Source organism: Salvelinus alpinus, chromosome 2 (assembly GCF_045679555.1).
Source record: "Salvelinus alpinus chromosome 2, SLU_Salpinus.1, whole genome shotgun sequence".
Taxonomy (NCBI): Eukaryota; Metazoa; Chordata; class Actinopteri; order Salmoniformes; family Salmonidae; genus Salvelinus; species Salvelinus alpinus.
The window spans coordinates 117,378,157-117,394,043 of NC_092087.1; the positions used below are offsets into that span (position 1 = coordinate 117,378,157).

Below are 15,887 nucleotides of genomic sequence, written 5' to 3' on the forward strand. Positions count from 1 at the left end.
ACAGTTTATCAATAATTCGAAAGAAAAAAATATCGATACCGACCTTCAGATTTTGACAGTGACGTTCTAACCACCGTGCCAAAATGTATGGTCTGAAAGTCCACAACACCTGAGAAATAAACAATGATTTCATTCTAAAGTAAAAAATATAGATATGGACCTTAAGATGTGGTATCCACCTTGACAATAGTATGTCTTGTCTGAAAGTCCAAAAACAATGAGAATTAATTTTTACTTCCTCTTCAGCCAACACTGTGATTTTACATAAAGCTTTACTGCCCCCTGTGAGGATCGAACTCACGACCTTCAGATTATGAGACTGACGCACTACCTACTACGGCAACGAGGCACTGTTTAAAAATATAGATATGAACCTTAAGATGTGGTATCCACCTTGACAATAGTATGTCTTGTCCGAAAGTCCAAAAACAATGAGAATTAATTTTCACTTCCTCTTCAGCCAACACTGTAATTTTACATAAAGCTTAACTGCCACGTGTGAGGATCGAACTCACGACCTTCAGATTATGAGACTGACGGGCTACCTACTGCGCCAACGAGGCACAGTTTATCAATAATTCGAAAGAAAAAAATATCGATACCGACCTTCATATTTTGACAGTGACGTTCTAACCACCGTGCCAAAATGTATGGTCTGAAAGTCCACAACACCTGAGAAATAAACAATGATTTCATTCTAAAGTAAAAAATATAGATATGGAGCTTAAGATGTGGTATCCACCTTGACAATAGTATGTCTTGTCTGAATGTCCAAAAACAATGAGAATTAATTTTTACTTCCTCTTCAGCCAACACTGTAATTTTACAATAAGCTTTACTGCCCCGTGTGAGGATCGAACTCACGACCTTCAGATTATGAGACTGACGCGGTACCTACTGCGCCAACGAGGCACAGGTTATCAATAATTCGAAATAAAAAAATATCGATACCGACCTTCAGATTTTGACAGTGACGTTCTAACCACCGTGCCAAAATGTATGGTCTGAAAGTCCACAACACCTGAGAAATAAACAATGATTTCATTCTAAAGTAAAAAATATAGATATGGACCTTAAGATGTGGTATCCACCTTGACAATAGTATGTCTTGTCTGAAAGTCCAAAAACAATGAGAATTAATTTTTACTTCCTCTTCAGCCAACACTGTAATTTTACATAAAGCTTTGCTGCCCCGTGTGAGGATCGAAATCACGACCTTCAGATTATGAGACTGACGCGCTACCTACTGCGCCAACGATGCACAGTTTATCAATAATTCGAAAGAAAAAAATATCGATACCGACCTTCAGATTTTGACAGTGACGTTCTAACCACCGTGCCAAAATGTATGGTCTGAAAGTCCACAACACCTGAGAAATAAACAATGATTTCATTCTAAAGTAAAAAATATAGATATGGACCTTACGATGTGGTATCCACCTTGACAATAGTATGTCTTGTCTGAAAGTCCAAGAACAATGAGAATTAATTTTTACTTCCTCTTCAGCCAACACTGTAATTTTACATAAAGATTTGCTGCCCCGTGTGAGGATCGAACTCACGACCTTCTGATTATGAGACTGAAGCGCTACCTACTGCGCCAACGAGGTACAGTTAATCAAAAATTCGAAAGAAAAAAATATCGATATCGACCTTCAGATTTTGACAGTGACGTTCTAACCACCGTGCCAAAATGTATGGTCTGAAAGTCCACAACACCTGAGAAATAAACAATGATTTCATTCTAAAGTAAAAAATATAGATATGGACCTTACGATGTGGTATCCACCTTGACAATAGTATGTCTTGTCTGAAAGTCCAAAAACAATGAGAATTAATTTTTACTTCCTCTTCAGCCAACACTGTGATTTTACATAAAGCTTTGTTGCCCCGTGTGAGGATCGAAATCACGACCTTCAGATTATGAGACTGACGCGCTACCTACTGCGCCAACGAGGTACAATTTATCAATAATTCGAAAGAAAAAAATATCGATATCGACCTTCAGATTTTGACAGTGACGTTCTAACCACCGTGCCAAAATGTATGGTCTGAAAGTCCACAACACCTGAGAAATAAACAATGATTTCATTCTAAAGTAAAAAATATAGATATGGACCTTACGATGTGGTATCCACCTTGACAATAGTATGTCTTGTCTGAAAGTCCAAGAACAATGAGAATTAATTTTTACTTCCTCTTCAGCCAACACTGTAATTTTACACAAAGATTTGCTGCCCCGTGTGAGGATCGAACTCACGACCTTCTGATTATGAGACTGACGCGCTACCTACTGCGCCAACGTGGAACAGTTTATCAATAATTCGAAAGAAAAAAATATCGATACCGACCTTCAGATTTTGACAGTGACGTTCTAACCACCGTGCCAAAATGTATGGTCTGAAAGTCCACAACACCTGAGAAATAAACAATGATTTCATTCTAAAGTAAAAAATATAGATATGGACCTTAAGATGTGGTATCCACCTTGACAATAGTATGTCTTGTCTGAAAGTCCAAAAACAATGAGAATTAATTTTTACTTCCTCTTCAGCCAACACTGTGATTTTACATAAAGCTTTGCTGCCCCGTGTGAGGATCGAAATCACGACCTTCAGATTATGAGACTGACGCGCTACCTACTGCGCCAACGAGGTACAGTTTATCAATAATTCGAAAGAAAAAAATATCGATATCGACCTTCAGATTTTGACAGTGACGTTCTAACCACCGTGCCAAAATGTATGGTCTGAAAGTCCACAACACCTGAGAAATAAACAATGATTTCATTCTAAAGTAAAAAATATAGATATGGACCTTACGATGTGGTATCCACCTTGACAATAGTATGTCTTGTCTGAAAGTCCAAGAACAATGAGAATTAATTTTTACTTCCTCTTCAGCCAACACTGTAATTTTACATAAAGCTTTACTGCCCCCTGTGAGGATCGAACTCACGACCTTCAGATTATGAGACTGACGCACTACCTAATACGCCAAAGAGGCACTGTTTAAAAATATAGATATGAACCTTAAGATGTGGTATCCACCTTGACAATAGTATGTCTTGTCTGAAAGTCCAAAAACAATGAGAATTAATTTTCACTTCCTCTTCAGCCAACACTGTAATTTTACATAAAGATTAACTGCCCCGTGTGAGGATCGAACTCACGACCTTCAGATTATGAGACTGACGCGCTACCTACTGCGCCAACGAGGCACAGTTTATCAATAATTCGAAAGAAAAAAATATCGATACCGACCTTCAGATTTTGACAGTGACGTTCTAACCACCGTGCCAAAATGTATGGTCTGAAAGTCCACAACACCTGAGAAATAAACAATGATTTCATTCTAAAGTAAAAAATATAGATATGGACCTTAAGATGTGGTATCCACCTTGACAATAGTATGTCTTGTCTGAATGTCCAAAAACAATGAGAATCAATTTTTACTTCCTATTCAGCCAACATTGTACTTTTACAATAATCTTTACTGCCCCGTGTGAGGATCGAACTCACGACCTTCAGATTATGAAACTGACGCGCTACCTACTGCGCCAACGAGGCACAAGTTATCAATAATTCGAAAGAAAAAAATATCGATACCGACCTTCAGATTTTGACAGTGACGTTCTAACCACCGTGCCAAAATGTATGGTCTGAAAGTCCACAACACCTGAGAAATAAACAATGATTTCATTCTAAAGTAAAAAATATAGATATGGACCTTAAGATGTGGTATCCACCTTGACAATAGTATGTCTTGTCTGAAAGTCCAAGAACAATGAGAATTAATTTTTACTTCCTCTTCAGCCAACACTGTGATTTTATATAAAGCTTTGCTGCCCCGTATGAGGATCGAACTCACGACCTTCAGATTATGAGACTGACGCACTACCTACTACGCCAACGAGGCACTGTTTAAAAATATAGATATGGACCTTAAGATGTGGTATCCACCTTGACAATAGTATGTCTTGTCTGAATGTCCAAAAACAATGAGAATTAATTTTTACTTCCTCTTCAGCCAACATTGTAATTTTACAATAAGCTTTACTGCCCCGTGTGAGGATCGAACTCACGACCTTCTGATTATGAGACTGACGCGCTACCTACTGCGCCAACGTGGAACAGTTTATCAATAATTCGAAAGAAAAAAATATCGATACCGACCTTCAGATTTTGACAGTGACGTTCTAACCACCGTGCCAAAATGTATGGTCTGAAAGTCCACAACACCTGAGAAATAAACAATGATTTCATTCTAAAGTAAAAAATATAGATATGGACCTTAAGATGTGGTATCCACCTTGACAATAGTATGTCTTGTCTGAAAGTCCAAAAACAATGAGAATTAATTTTTACTTCCTCTTCAGCCAACACTGTGATTTTACATAAAGCTTTGCTGCCCCGTGTGAGGATCGAAATCACGACCTTCAGATTATGAGACTGACGCGCTACCTACTGCGCCAACGAGGTACAGTTTATCAATAATTCGAAAGAAAAAAATATCGATATCGACCTTCAGATTTTGACAGTGACGTTCTAACCACCGTGCCAAAATGTATGGTCTGAAAGTCCACAACACCTGAGAAATAAACAATGATTTCATTCTAAAGTAAAAAATATAGATATGGACCTTACGATGTGGTATCCACCTTGACAATAGTATGTCTTGTCTGAAAGTCCAAGAACAATGAGAATTAATTTTTACTTCCTCTTCAGCCAACACTGTAATTTTACATAAAGCTTTACTGCCCCCTGTGAGGATCGAACTCACGACCTTCAGATTATGAGACTGACGCACTACCTAATACGCCAAAGAGGCACTGTTTAAAAATATAGATATGAACCTTAAGATGTGGTATCCACCTTGACAATAGTATGTCTTGTCTGAAAGTCCAAAAACAATGAGAATTAATTTTCACTTCCTCTTCAGCCAACACTGTAATTTTACATAAAGATTAGCTGCCCCGTGTGAGGATCGAACTCACGACCTTCAGATTATGAGACTGACGCGCTACCTACTGCGCCAACGAGGCACAGTTTATCAATAATTCGAAAGAAAAAAATATCGATACCGACCTTCAGATTTTGACAGTGACGTTCTAACCACCGTGCCAAAATGTATGGTCTGAAAGTCCACAACACCTGAGAAATAAACAATGATTTCATTCTAAAGTAAAAAATATAGATATGGACCTTAAGATGTGGTATCCACCTTGACAATAGTATGTCTTGTCTGAATGTCCAAAAACAATGAGAATCAATTTTTACTTCCTATTCAGCCAACATTGTACTTTTACAATAATCTTTACTGCCCCGTGTGAGGATCGAACTCACGACCTTCAGATTATGAAACTGACGCGCTACCTACTGCGCCAACGAGGCACAAGTTATCAAAAATTCGAAAGAAAAAAATATCGATACCGACCTTCAGATTTTGACAGTGACGTTCTAACCACCGTGCCAAAATGTATGGTCTGAAAGTCCACAACACCTGAGAAATAAACAATGATTTCATTCTAAAGTAAAAAATATAGATATGGACCTTAAGATGTGGTATCCACCTTGACAATAGTATGTCTTGTCTGAAAGTCCAAGAACAATGAGAATTAATTTTTACTTCCTCTTCAGCCAACACTGTGATTTTATATAAAGCTTTGCTGCCCCGTATGAGGATCGAACTCACGACCTTCAGATTATGAGACTGACGCACTACCTACTACGCCAACGAGGCTCTGTTTAAAAATATAGATATGGACCTTAAGATGTGGTATCCACCTTGACAATAGTATGTCTTGTCTGAATGTCCAAAAACAATGAGAATTAATTTTTACTTCCTCTTCAGCCAACATTGTAATTTTACAATAAGCTTTACTGCCCCGTGTGAGGATCGAACTCACGACCTTCAGATTATGAAACTGACGCGCTACCTACTGCGCCAACGAGGCAAAGGTTATCAATAATTCGAAAGAAAAAAATATCGATACCGACCTTCAGATTTTGACAGTGACGTTCTAACCACCGTGCCAAAATGTATGGTCTGAAAGTCCACAACACCTGAGAAATAAACAATGATTTCATTCTAAAGTAAAAAATATAGATATGGACCTTAAGATGTGGTATCCACCTTGACAATAGTATGTCTTGTCTGAAAGTCCAAAAACAATGAGAATTAATTTTTACTTCCTCTTCAGCCAACACTGTAATTTTACATAAAGCTTTGCTGCCCCGTGTGAGGATCGAACTCACGACCTTCAGATTATGAGACTGACGCACTACCTACTACGCCAACGAGGCACTGTTTAAAAATATAGATATGGACCTTAAGATGTGGTATCCACCTTGACAATAGTATGTCTTGTCTGAATGTCCAAAAACAATGAGAATTAATTTTTACTTCCTCTTCAGCCAACATTGTAATTTTACAATAAGCTTTACTGCCCCGTGTGAGGATCGAACTCACGACCTTCAGATTATGAAACTGACGCGCTACCTACTGCGCCAACGAGGCACAGGTTATCAATAATTCGAAAGAAAAAAATATCGATACCGACCTTCAGATTTTGACAGTGACGTTCTAACCACCGTGCCAAAATGTATGGTCTGAAAGTCCACAACACCTGAGAAATAAACAATGATTTCATTCTAAAGTAAAAAATATAGATATGGACCTTAAGATGTGGTATCCACCTTGACAATAGTATGTCTTGTCTGAAAGTCCAAAAACAATGAGAAATAATTTTTACTTCCTCTTCAGCCAACACTGTAATTTTACATAAAGATTTGCTGCCCCGTGTGAGGATCGAACTCACGACCTTCAGATTATGAGACTGACGCGCTACCTACTGCGCCAACGACGCACAGGTTATCAATAATTCGAAAGAAAAAAATATCGATACCGACCTTCAGATTTTGACAGTGACGTTCTAACCACCGTGCCAAAATGTATGGTCTGAATGTCCACAACACCTGAGAAATAAACAATGATTTCATTCTAAAGTAAAAAATATAGATATGGACCTTAAGATGTGGTATGCACCTTGACAATAGTATGTCTTGTCTGAAAGTCCAAAAACAATGAGAATTAATTTTTACTTCCTCTTCAGCCAACACTGTAATTTTACATAAAGCTTTGCTGCCCCGTGTGAGGATCGAACTCACGACGTTCAGATTATGAGACTGCCGCGCTACCTACTGCGCCAACGACGCACAGGTTATCAATAATTCGAAATAAAAAAAAATCGATACCGACTTTCAGATTTTGACAGTGACGTTCTAACCACCGTGCCAAAATGTATGGTCTGAAAGTCCACAACACCTGAGAAATAAACAATGATTTCATTCTAAAGTAAAAAATATAGATTTGGACCTTAAGATGTGGTATCCACCTTGACAATAGTATGTCTTGTCTGAAAGTCCAAAAACAATGAGAATTAATTTTTACTTCCTCTTCAGCCAACACTGTAATTTTACATAAAGCTTTGCTGCCACGTGTGAGGATCGAACTCAGGACCTTCAGATTATGAGACTGACGCGCTACCTACTGCGCCAACGAGGCACAGTTCATCAGTAATTCGAAAGAAAAAAATATCGATACCGACCTTCATATTTTGACAGTGACGTTCTAACCACCGTGCCAAAATGTATGGTCTGAAAGTCCACAACACCTGAGAAATAAACAATGATTTCATTCTAAAGTAAAAAATATAGATATGGACCTTAAGATGTGGTATCCACCTTGACAATAGTATGTCTTGTCTGAAAGTCCAAGAACAATGAGAATTAATTTTTACTTCCTCTTCAGCCAACACTGTAATTTTACATAAAGTTTTGCTGCCCCGTGTGAGGATCAAACTCACAACCTTCAGATTATGAGACTGACACGCTACCTACTGCGCCAACGAGGCACAGTTTATCTATAATTCGAAAGAGAAAAAATATCGATACCGACCTTCATATTTTGACAGTGACGTTCTAACCACCGTGCCAAAATGTATGGTCTGAAAGTCCACAACACCTGAGAAATAAACAATGATTTCATTCTAAAGTAAAAAATATAGATATGGACCTTAAGATGTGGTATCCACCTTGACAATAGTATGTCTTGTCTGAAAGTCCAAAAACAATGACAATTGATTTTTAATTCCTCTTCAGCCAACACTGTAATTTTACATAAAGCTTTCCTGCCCCGTGTGAGGATCGAACTCACGACCTTCAGATTATGAGACTGACGCGCTACCTACTGCGCCAACGAGTCACAGTTCATCAGTAATTCGAAAGAAAAAAATATCGATACCGACCTTCAGATTTTGACAGTGACGTTCTAACCACCGTGCCAAAATGTATGGTCTGAAAGTCCACAACACCTGAGAAATAAACAATGATTTCATTCTAAAGTAAAAAATATAGATATGGACCTTAAGATGTGGTATCCACCTTGACAATAGTATGTCTTGTCTGAAAGTCCAAAAACAATGAGAATTAATTTTTAATTCCTCTTCAGCCAACACTGTAATTTTACATAAAGCTTTCCTGCCCCGTGTGAGGATCGAACTCACGACCTTCAGATTATGAGACTGACGCCCTACCTACTGCACCAACGAGGCACAGTTTATCAGTAATTCGAAAGAAAAAAATATCGATACCGACCTTCAGATTTTGACAGTGACGTTCTAACCACCGTGCCAAAATGTATGGTCTGAAAGTCCACAACACCTGAGAAATAAACAATGATTTCATTCTAAAGTAAAAAATATAGATATGGACCTTAAGATGTGGTATCCACCTTGACAATAGTATGTCTTGTCTGAAAGTCCAAAAACAATGACAATTGATTTTTAATTCCTCTTCAGCCAACACTGTAATTTTACATAAAGCTTTCCTGCCCCGTGTGAGGATCGAACTCACGACCTTCAGATTATGAGACTGACGCGCTACCTACTGCGCCAACGAGGCACAGTTCATCAGTAATTCGAAAGAAAAAAATATCGATACCGACCTTCATATTTTGACAGTGACGTTCTAACCACCGTGCCAAAATGTATGGTCTGAAAGTCCACAACACCTGAGAAATAAACAATGATTTCATTCTAAAGTAAAAAATATAGATATGGACCTTAAGATGTGGTATCCACCTTGACAATAGTATGTCTTGTCTGAAAGTCCAAGAACAATGAGAATTAATTTTTACTTCCTCTTCAGCCAACACTGTAATTTTACATAAAGTTTTGCTGCCCCGTGTGAGGATCAAACTCACAACCTTCAGATTATGAGACTGACACGCTACCTACTGCACCAACGAGGCACAGTTTATCAGTAATTCGAAAGAAAAAAATATCGATACCGACCTTCAGATTTTGACAGTGACGTTCTAACCACCGTGCCAAAATGTATGGTCTGAAAGTCCACAACACCTGAGAAATAAACAATGATTTCATTCTAAAGTAAAAAATATAGATATGGACCTTAAGATGTGGTATCCACCTTGACAATAGTATGTCTTGTCTGAAAGTCCAAAAACAATGACAATTGATTTTTAATTCCTCTTCAGCCAACACTGTAATTTTACATAAAGCTTTCCTGCCCCGTGTGAGGATCGAACTCACGACCTTCAGATTATGAGACTGACGCGCTACCTACTGCGCCAACGAGGCACAGTTCATCAGTAATTCGAAAGATAAAAATATCGATACCGACCTTCAGATTTTGACAGTGACGTTCTAACCACCGTGCCAAAATGTATGGTCTGAAAGTCCACAACACCTGAGAAATAAACAATGATTTCATTCTAAAGTAAAAAATATAGATATGGACCTTAAGATGTGGTATCCACCTTGACAATAGTATGTCTTGTCTGAAAGTCCAAGAACAATGAGAATTAATTTTTACTTCCTCTTCAGCCAACACTGTAATTTTACATAAAGTTTTGCTGCCCCGTGTGAGGATCAAACTCACAACCTTCAGATTATGAGACTGACACGCTACCTACTGCGCCAACGAGGTACAGTTTATCTATAATTCGAAAGAGAAAAAATATCGATACCGACCTTCATATTTTGACAGTGACGTTCTAACCACCGTGCCAAAATGTATGGTCTGAAAGTCCACAACACCTGAGAAATAAACAATGATTTCATTCTAAAGTAAAAAATATAGATATGGACCTTAAGATGTGGTATCCACCTTGACAATAGTATGTCTTGTCTGAAAGTCCAAAAACAATTACAATTGATTTTTAATTCCTCTTCAGCCAACACTGTAATTTTACATAAAGCTTTCCTGCCCCGTGTGAGGATCGAACTCACGACCTTCAGATTATGAGACTGACGCGCTACCTACTGCGCCAACGAGGCACAGTTCATCAGTAATTCGAAAGAAAAAAATATCGATACCGACCTTCATATTTTGACAGTGACGTTCTAACCACCGTGCCAAAATGTATGGTCTGAAAGTCCACAACACCTGAGAAATAAACAATGATTTCATTCTAAAGTAAAAAATATAGATATGGACCTTAAGATGTGGTATCCACCTTGACAATAGTATGTCTTGTCTGAAAGTCCAAGAACAATGAGAATTAATTTTTACTTCCTCTTCAGCCAACACTGTAATTTTACATAAAGTTTTGCTGCCCCGTGTGAGGATCAAACTCACAACCTTCAGATTATGAGACTGACACGCTACCTACTGCACCAACGAGGCACAGCTTATCAGTAATTCGAAAGAAAAAAATATCGATACCGACCTTCAGATTTTGACAGTGACGTTCTAACCACCGTGCCAAAATGTATGGTCTGAAAGTCCACAACACCTGAGAAATAAACAATGATTTCATTCTAAAGTAAAAAATATAGATATGGACCTTAAGATGTGGTATCCACCTTGACAATAGTATGTCTTGTCTGAAAGTCCAAGAACAATGAGAATTAATTTTTACTTCCTCTTCAGCCAACACTGTAATTTTACATAAAGTTTTGCTGCCCCGTGTGAGGATCAAACTCACAACCTTCAGATTATGAGACTGACACGCTACCTACTGCGCCAACGAGGCACAGTTTATCTATAATTCGAAAGAGAAAAAATATCGATACCGACCTTCATATTTTGACAGTGACGTTCTAACCACCGTGCCAAAATGTATGGTCTGAAAGTCCACAACACCTGAGAAATAAACAATGATTTCATTCTAAAGTAAAAAATATAGATATGGACCTTAAGATGTGGTATCCACCTTGACAATAGTATGTCTTGTCTGAAAGTCCAAAAACAATGACAATTGATTTTTAATTCCTCTTCAGCCAACACTGTAATTTTACATAAAGCTTTCCTGCCCCGTGTGAGGATCGAACTCACGACCTTCAGATTATGAGACTGACGCGCTACCTACTGCGCCAACGAGTCACAGTTCATCAGTAATTCGAAAGAAAAAAATATCGATACCGACCTTCAGATTTTGACAGTGACGTTCTAACCACCATGCCAAAATGTATGGTCTGAAAGTCCACAACACCTGAGAAATAAACAATGATTTCATTCTAAAGTAAAAAATATAGATATGGAGCTTAAGATGTGGTATCCACCTTGACAATAGTATGTCTTGTCTGAAAGTCCAAAAACAATGAGAATTAATTTTTAATTCCTCTTCAGCCAACACTGTAATTTTACATAAAGCTTTCCTGCCCCGTGTGAGGATCGAACTCACGACCTTCAGATTATGAGACTGACGCCCTACCTACTGCACCAACGAGGCACAGTTTATCAGTAATTCGAAAGAAAAAAATATCGATACCGACCTTCAGATTTTGACAGTGACGTTCTAACCACCGTGCCAAAATGTATGGTCTGAAAGTCCCCAACACCTGAGAAATAAACAATGATTTCATTCTAAAGTAAAAAATATAGATATGGACCTTAAGATGTGGTATCCACCTTGACAATAGTATGTCTTGTCTGAAAGTCCAAGAACAATGAGAATTAATTTTTACTTCCTCTTCAGCCAACACTGTAATTTTACATAAAGTTTTGCTGCCCCGTGTGAGGATCAAACTCACAACCTTCAGATTATGAGACTGACACGCTACCTACTGCACCAACGAGGCACAGTTTATCAGTAATTCGAAAGAAAAAAATATCGATACCGACCTTCAGATTTTGACAGTGACGTTCTAACCACCGTGCCAAAATGTATGGTCTGAAAGTCCACAACACCTGAGAAATAAACAATGATTTCATTCTAAAGTAAAAAATATAGATATGGACCTTAAGATGTGGTATCCACCTTGACAATAGTATGTCTTGTCTGAAAGTCCAAAAACAATGACAATTGATTTTTAATTCCTCTTCAGCCAACACTGTAATTTTACATAAAGCTTTCCTGCCCCGTGTGAGGATCGAACTCACGACCTTCAGATTATGAGACTGACGCGCTACCTACTGCGCCAACGAGGCACAGTTCATCAGTAATTCGAAAGAAAAAAATATCGATACCGACCTTCAGATTTTGACAGTGACGTTCTAACCACCGTGCCAAAATGTATGGTCTGAAAGTCCACAACACCTGAGAAATAAACAATGATTTCATTCTAAAGTAAAAAATATAGATATGGACCTTAAGATGTGGTATCCACCTTGACAATAGTATGTCTTGTCTGAAAGTCCAAGAACAATGAGAATTAATTTTTACTTCCTCTTCAGCCAACACTGTAATTTTACATAAAGTTTTGCTGCCCCGTGTGAGGATCAAACTCACAACCTTCAGATTATGAGACTGACACGCTACCTACTGCGCCAACGAGGCACAGTTTATCTATAATTCGAAAGAGAAAAAATATCGATACCGACCTTCATATTTTGACAGTGACGTTCTAACCACCGTGCCAAAATGTATGGTCTGAAAGTCCACAACACCTGAGAAATAAACAATGATTTCATTCTAAAGTAAAAAATATAGATATGGACCTTAAGATGTGGTATCCACCTTGACAATAGTATGTCTTGTCTGAAAGTCCAAAAACAATTACAATTGATTTTTAATTCCTCTTCAGCCAACACTGTAATTTTACATAAAGCTTTCCTGCCCCGTGTGAGGATCGAACTCACGACCTTCAGATTATGAGACTGACGCGCTACCTACTGCGCCAACGAGGCACAGTTCATCAGTAATTCGAAAGAAAAAAATATCGATACCGACCTTCATATTTTGACAGTGACGTTCTAACCACCGTGCCAAAATGTATGGTCTGAAAGTCCACAACACCTGAGAAATAAACAATGATTTCATTCTAAAGTAAAAAATATAGATATGGACCTTAAGATGTGGTATCCACCTTGACAATAGTATGTCTTGTCTGAAAGTCCAAGAACAATGAGAATTAATTTTTACTTCCTCTTCAGCCAACACTGTAATTTTACATAAAGTTTTGCTGCCCCGTGTGAGGATCAAACTCACAACCTTCAGATTATGAGACTGACACGCTACCTACTGCACCAACGAGGCACAGTTTATCAGTAATTCGAAAGAAAAAAATATCGATACCGACCTTCAGATTTTGACAGTGACGTTCTAACCACCGTGCCAAAATGTATGGTCTGAAAGTCCACAACACCTGAGAAATAAACAATGATTTCATTCTAAAGTAAAAAATATAGATATGGACCTTAAGATGTGGTATCCACCTTGACAATAGTATGTCTTGTCTGAAAGTCCAAGAACAATGAGAATTAATTTTTACTTCCTCTTCAGCCAACACTGTAATTTTACATAAAGTTTTGCTGCCCCGTGTGAGGATCAAACTCACAACCTTCAGATTATGAGACTGACACGCTACCTACTGCGCCAACGAGGCACAGTTTATCTATAATTCGAAAGAGAAAAAATATCGATACCGACCTTCATATTTTGACAGTGACGTTCTAACCAATGTGCCAAAATGTATGGTCTGAAAGTCCACAACACCTGAGAAATAAACAATGATTTCATTCTAAAGTAAAAAATATAGATATGGACCTTAAGATGTGGTATCCACCTTGACAATAGTATGTCTTGTCTGAAAGTCCAAGAACAATGAGAATTAATTTTTACTTCCTCTTCAGCCAACACTGTAATTTTACTGCCCCGTGTAAGGATCAAACTCACAACCTTCAGATTATGAGACTGACGCGCTACCGACTGCGCCAACGAGGCAGATTTTATCTAAAATTCGAAAGAGAAAAAATATCGATACCGACCTTCATATTTTGACAGTGACGTTCTAACCACCGTGCCAAAATGTATGGTCTGAAAGTCCACAACACCTGAGAAATAAACAATGATTTCATTCTAAAGTAAAAAATATAGATATGGACCTTAAGATGTGGTATCCACCTTGACAATAGTATGTCTTGTCTGAAAGTCCAAAAACAATGAGAATTGATTTTTAATTCCTCTTCAGCCAACACTGTAATTTTACATAAAGCTTTCCTGCCCCGTGTGAGGATCGAACTCACGACCTTCAGATTATGAGACTGACGCGCTACCTACTGCGCCAACGAGGCACAGTTCATCAGTAATTCGAAAGAAAAAAATATCGATACCGACCTTCAGATTTTGACAGTGACGTTCTAACCACCGTGCCAAAATGTATGGTCTGAAAGTCCACAACACCTGAGAAATAAACAATGATTTCATTCCAAAGTAAAAAATATAGATATGGACCTTAAGATGTGGTATCCACCTTGACAATAGTATGTCTTGTCTGAAAGTCCAAAAACAATGAGAATTGATTTTTAATTCCTCTTCAGCCAACACTGTAATTTTACATAAAGCTTTCCTGCCCCGTGTGAGGATCGAACTCACGACCTTCAGATTATGAGACTGACGCGCTACCTACTGCGCCAACGAGGCACAGTTCATCAGTAATTCGAAAGAAAAAAATATCGATACCGACCTTCAGATTTTGACAGTGACGTTCTAACCACCGTGCCAAAATGTATGGTCTGAAAGTCCACAACACCTGAGAAATAAACAATGATTTCATTCCAAAGTAAAAAATATAGATATGGACCTTAAGATGTGGTATCCACCTTGACAATAGTATGTCTTGTCTGAAAGTCCAAAAACAATGACAATTGATTTTTAATTCCTCTTCAGCCAACACTGTAATTTTACATAAAGCTTTCCTGCCCCGTGTGAGGATCGAACTCACGACCTTCAGATTATGAGACTGACGCGCTACCTACTGCGCCAACGAGGCACAGTTCATCAGTAATTCGAAAGAAAAAAATATCGATACCGACCTTCAGATTTTGACAGTGACGTTCTAACCACCGTGCCAAAATGTATGGTCTGAAAGTCCACAACACCTGAGAAATAAACAATGATTTCATTCTAAAGTAAAAAATATAGATATGGACCTTAAGATGTGGTATCCACCTTGACAATAGTATGTCTTGTCTGAAAGTCCAAAAACAATGAGAATTAATTTTTACTTCCTCTTCAGCCAACACTGTAATTTTACATAAAGCTTCCCTGCCCCGTGTGAGGATCGAACTCACGACCTTCAGATTATGAGACTGACGCGCTACCTACTGCGCCAACGAGGCACAGTTTATCAGTAATTCGAAAGAAAAAAATATCGATACCGACCTTCACATTTTGACAGTGACGTTCTAACCACCGTGCCAAAATGTATGGTCTGAAAGTCCACAACACCTGAGAAATAAACAATGATTTCATTCTAAAGTAAAAAATATAGATATGGACCTTAAGATGTGGTATCCACCTTGACAATAGTATGTCTTGTCTGAAAGTCCAAAAACAATGAGAATTAATTTTTACTTCCTCTTCAGCCAACACTGTAATTTTACATAAAGCTTTGCTGCCCCGTGTGAGGATCGAACTCA

The 15,887-nt window shown here is 38.1% G+C and overlaps 11 non-coding genes across 11 annotated transcripts; all 11 read right to left on the reverse strand.

Moving 5' to 3' along the window:
* Positions 1-3,147: 3,147 nt before the first annotated feature.
* On the reverse strand, positions 3,148-3,220 carry trnam-cau (transfer RNA methionine (anticodon CAU)). Its single transcript has one exon. It is a non-coding gene; the product is annotated as a tRNA-Met (tRNA).
* A 1,751-nt stretch (positions 3,221-4,971) lies between these two features.
* trnam-cau (transfer RNA methionine (anticodon CAU)) lies at positions 4,972-5,044 on the reverse strand. The gene has a single exon. It is a non-coding gene; the product is annotated as a tRNA-Met (tRNA).
* A 3,846-nt stretch (positions 5,045-8,890) lies between these two features.
* trnam-cau (transfer RNA methionine (anticodon CAU)) lies at positions 8,891-8,963 on the reverse strand. The gene has a single exon. It is a non-coding gene; the product is annotated as a tRNA-Met (tRNA).
* A 625-nt stretch (positions 8,964-9,588) lies between these two features.
* Positions 9,589-9,661, reverse strand: trnam-cau (transfer RNA methionine (anticodon CAU)). Its single transcript has one exon. It is a non-coding gene; the product is annotated as a tRNA-Met (tRNA).
* Positions 9,662-10,287: 626 nt separating this feature from the next.
* trnam-cau (transfer RNA methionine (anticodon CAU)) lies at positions 10,288-10,360 on the reverse strand. The gene has a single exon. It is a non-coding gene; the product is annotated as a tRNA-Met (tRNA).
* Positions 10,361-12,382: 2,022 nt separating this feature from the next.
* Positions 12,383-12,455, reverse strand: trnam-cau (transfer RNA methionine (anticodon CAU)). Its single transcript has one exon. It is a non-coding gene; the product is annotated as a tRNA-Met (tRNA).
* Positions 12,456-13,081: 626 nt separating this feature from the next.
* trnam-cau (transfer RNA methionine (anticodon CAU)) lies at positions 13,082-13,154 on the reverse strand. Its single transcript has one exon. It is a non-coding gene; the product is annotated as a tRNA-Met (tRNA).
* Positions 13,155-14,467: 1,313 nt separating this feature from the next.
* Positions 14,468-14,540, reverse strand: trnam-cau (transfer RNA methionine (anticodon CAU)). Its single transcript has one exon. It is a non-coding gene; the product is annotated as a tRNA-Met (tRNA).
* Positions 14,541-14,816: 276 nt separating this feature from the next.
* Positions 14,817-14,889, reverse strand: trnam-cau (transfer RNA methionine (anticodon CAU)). Its single transcript has one exon. It is a non-coding gene; the product is annotated as a tRNA-Met (tRNA).
* A 276-nt stretch (positions 14,890-15,165) lies between these two features.
* Positions 15,166-15,238, reverse strand: trnam-cau (transfer RNA methionine (anticodon CAU)). The gene has a single exon. It is a non-coding gene; the product is annotated as a tRNA-Met (tRNA).
* A 276-nt stretch (positions 15,239-15,514) lies between these two features.
* trnam-cau (transfer RNA methionine (anticodon CAU)) lies at positions 15,515-15,587 on the reverse strand. Its single transcript has one exon. It is a non-coding gene; the product is annotated as a tRNA-Met (tRNA).
* Between the last annotated feature and the right edge of the window lie 300 nt (positions 15,588-15,887).